The following is a 4,603-nucleotide window of genomic DNA, read 5'->3' on the forward strand; positions in this document are numbered from 1 at the left end:
GTTGATTTTACAGACAAGTAAAAGAAAGTGTCACTCTTTTTTCATTAAATTATATGACTAGAACTAACAAACCTATAAAAATAAGTTTTTAGGACCTTATAGTGATAACTAGACTGCGGCTCTTTATGCATTTATGGCTTATGAAAATGTTTAAAAAATGCTATAAAATAAAATTCGATAGAATTTAGCATGATTTTCATTTGTTTTGGATTTACAGAGGCTGTTCCCATAAAAAGTAGTTTTTTATTTCATTTCATTTTCTGGAAATTTGTCTGCAAAAATTGGAAATTGCATAAACATCCGCAGTCTAGTGATAACATAAGAGTGTGTACTCAAAATGTTGTCATTTGAAAAAAATGTTTCTTTCACCATTTATTTTGCAACTGTTTTAAACAAATGCGACGTTTTCATGGCAGGAATATTCTTAAAAATTGAGGATTTGATTCTGAAAAAAGGAGGATATAGCCCAAAGTGTCTCCTTGGCAATTCTTTTTTTAAGAATTAAAATTATTTGAAGTGAATGCTGCACTTATGTTACCTCGTTCGGCCGCAGTTTCTACCGCCACACGTCGGAGGCTGCATATCATGGTGCAGCGTTCATTTCAATAACTTTCATTTCGTCAATTTTAAACTGTCCGATGTTTTGAAAAAGGTCCTCGTATTCTTCAAATTTTGAAAAATGTTCCTGCCACGAAAACATTGCATTTGTCTAAAACAATTGCAAAATAAATGGTGAAGAAAACATTTTTTTTATTTCAAATGACAACATTTTTAACGTACAGTACACTCTAAGACTGTGTGTGCATTTGAGAGTAAAACTGTCGCGAGTTGCTCTCCAGAGTCAAATTCGTCAGTGTTTTATTATGCACGAAAGGAATAGCCCTCTCCGGTAGCAAATACTTCCGATGCAGACATGTATATATATGCTTCCATTTTATATATATATATTGTTAATATTATCTAACACAAACTGTTATGTTTTGTTTATCACATTCACCATATAATTATTATTACCTAAGCCTTATCATTCAATTGAAAAATAGGTTGTATTATCACGTTTTATGTAAAACTAACGAAGTGGGTTTACACTTTTGCTCGTCACTGTAATAGTTTTAACCCTTTGCACTCGAAGCCATTTTAACTCGAAAATCAAACATTTTTTCTGACTTGGAATATTTCCATTCTATGTACACAAGAGCCGTCGGACCAATACACCCAGTGGAACTGAAATTTTTCTTTTTCAGTAGGACTTTGAAATTATAATTTTTCTTTTTCATTTTATAATATACAAACAAATTTAATACTGTAAACGATACTTTTAATGGCGCCTCAGAGTCGCCGCTCGAGTGCTAAGGGTTAAATTTAATTTCCGTTTATACACTGTTTTAGGTTCACTTAATATACGTACGTATCTCCATTTATCGTTACGATAAAAAATACAATTACGACTACCATTTTTAAATTTCAAAGCTTCGTTTTTTTCGAAATTTTATCGTTTTAAATCCCTTCCATTAAAAGAATCCTTAATGTTCTTAACACTCGTTGGTGTCAGTGGAATCTATATATGTTTCAATATAATATACATATTCCTTTATGATCCAGTTACTCCGTTTAAATCACGTTGAAAGTTGAGAAACGAAATATTAACAAAATCTCATTTGACAGAGGTTGACAATCTGTATTTGACAGAGTTTCCCGGTGAATCCTGGAAAGCAGTTGCAACTGAAGCTGTTTTCTCCGTCGATGCAGGTGCCGCTGTGGCAGGGGTTCGATTGGCAGTCGTTGATGTTCGAGATTAAGCAGTTCCCGACAAAAAGTGCGGTTTATCGATCGGACCAGGTGAAAGTTGTAACGGTACCAAACATTTTTCGGTCCTCCAGCCCCAATCATCCCGATCGCTTCTTTCCGTGTTATAAGCGTAACTCGGAAAATTACAAACATTCTCAGGGGAGTGAAGTCGTCAAAGAGGCGGCTACCGTAATTAGCCTTAATTAGACGCATACAGAAGAGGAGCGCGAAGGAAGAACAAAACTGGTTCGGATGGTGGCACAGCTAATTGCATCTTTGATCGATCTATTCCTTGCGCTTTTTTCCCACCGTATTCTCATCTTCGTTGCACAGTGATCCGGGGATGGCGATAATAGCGCCAATTATCGGGAGTAATTAGACTCTACGGATCGCTATCTGTGCAAAAAAATTGCCAGACCAGGTGGTCCCAATGATCGCCGACATTGCTAACAAGAAACCTGAAGCTTTTCGCTGTTTTGAAGATCCACTTCTTCGAGAAAATAATTGAGCGTTCGAATGATTGAGTTATTACGCGGAGAGTTTTAATTTTACTGAAATTCTCAACTATTCATTTCTGTCTCTGTTCATCATTGACTGTTTCGACTAGCATTTATATCTATAAATTGGTGAACATATTACTAAAGAAACAAAGGGTATCACGGATTTATGCGAGTGACTGGAAGCGGCGTCTCGTTAAAAAGCCGCTAATCGAGTTTTACCGATCTTCGAGCGCGCTCTACGAATGCAGCAGGAGGTTTTAGGATCTCCTCATAGTGTCGAGATCATAATCTAGCTTCCAGAGTGGAGCCAGACGAATCGCAGCCGTGCCGGTGGAGAAAGACAGGAAAGAGGAAGACGAGTTATCGGCGAACGGTGTTGGTCTCATGCGACGTGTCCTCGCCACAGGTGGTCTAATTAAATTACTACTATCCCCGGCGAAATAAATTGCATTAATTACGATCGAATTAAATTATTCATTGAAAAGGTGGTCTCCGAGGAAACGGGTCAACTAAATGCGGAGTTTATCTTCTGGGAACCGCGGAGAAGTTCTCTCCGAAGTCGGCCCCGACGACCGGTGTCCTGCCAGCGTGTGGTAATCTTCGGGTTTTGTGAAATAAGATAGCAGCCGGGTTGTTGTAACGTATGAATTAATTGCGAATCAAGCACTGGGGAGCGGCGCGAGGGGCAAACGGAATCCTCGGTCTATGCGAAAGTCGATCGAGCTTGATTCGTAGATAAACCTAGGCCGCATCCGCTAATTTCGAGGACGCGTTGCTTCCGAGCGAGCCCGAGACAATGCCCTTAATTGGAGGAACACTAATTAAGAAGAGCAGAACGGGGAATTCGACGTAACGAGAACCGAGGCACGACTATCGATAGATTCTTTAGCCGTGTATGGCAGACTTCTCAATGGGAGAAAGTTGTCGGTCAGGACGCTTGGCCTTCCGCGTTATAAAGGTTCCGTGCTGATCCAACGGCAAGTGGCTCCCCGCTCGCGGACCCAGAAACTTGATTTCGGCGTTGGATGCAACCAGCGATACCAGCTTCTCCATAGAACGTGGCATATAATACCGAAGAACTGACATTAAATCTTTTTCATTCCATTATTTTGTTCTTACTAGATTCAGAATGTGCCTCATTCAATTTTTTCTATATTATACGTATTTTCTTTCTGTTGAAAATCTACCTGACAGATAAACTTTCTCTCGGCGGAGGTAACAGAGGCAGATATCCTTGGAGACATCAACGATTGTCAACCGGATGACGCGCCGATTTTTACCGTATTTGCATTCACTTGATATTTCCCTGTCTCTTTTTTCCCCATTCAGACAATGATCCAGCTAATTCAGTTGTGAACGCACGTACAAGACGCCGGCGTACCGCCTGTCGCTTCCTTTCGAATCCTAAAGGCTGCGTACACAACGGATTTATCGCATTGAGCATCGAGCACTAATCCTTTAAATTTGTAAGGAATTTAAACAGACGGGAAGCATAAAATCATTTATTAACAACACGTCTTTCTCCGGTATCGGACCTGACGAGACTGCTCGTCCTTTTATCGTCTCGTTCGTTTTTCGTTTTTCGACGTTCGTTTTATCAATAACATGAACATATGAGTATTTACATAAACAATATATACAGTGGCGGATTAAATCTTAGCTTACAAATTTAAGCGTATGCCGTACGGGCTCACCGGAGACCCTGCGACCTTTCAAAGATTATTACATCGGCTCATCGGTCCGGAAATGGTGCCGAATGCTTTTGCGTATTTAGATGACATTATCGTATTATGCTTTTGCGTATTTCGACGACACCACGACTTTCGACGACCATGTCGCGTGGCTCGTGAAGATTTTTAAGCGACTTAAAGGGAAATGCGAATTCTGTCGGGAGGAGGTGCGGTATCTGGGGTTCGTGGAGAGCAGGGAGGGGTTGAAAGTCGATGTCGAAAAAGTCGCGCCTGTTCTGTCCTTTCCTGTTCAGCGGAATATAAGACGATTTGCGGCCAGACAACTGTGGCGATTTCTTGGTACGGCTTCGTGGTATCGGAGATTCATCCCGGATTTCGCTACAGTCGCGGAACCGCTGAACATCTTCCTACGGAAAGGACAGGCGTGGAAATGGGGAGACGGCCAGCAATCCGCCTTCGAGCAAATTCGAGAACTTATCGTGACCGCCCCTACCCTCGCGTGCCCCCACTTCGATATACCGTTTGTCCTCCAGACCGATGCGAGCGTTGTAGGACTGGGAGCCGTCCTGGCGCAAGAAATCCAGGGGGTGGAACGGTATGTGGTAATCGCATTTGCGAGTCGCG

Source organism: Halictus rubicundus, unplaced genomic scaffold (assembly GCF_050948215.1).
Source record: "Halictus rubicundus isolate RS-2024b unplaced genomic scaffold, iyHalRubi1_principal scaffold0344, whole genome shotgun sequence".
NCBI lineage: Eukaryota > Metazoa > Arthropoda > Insecta > Hymenoptera > Halictidae > Halictus > Halictus rubicundus.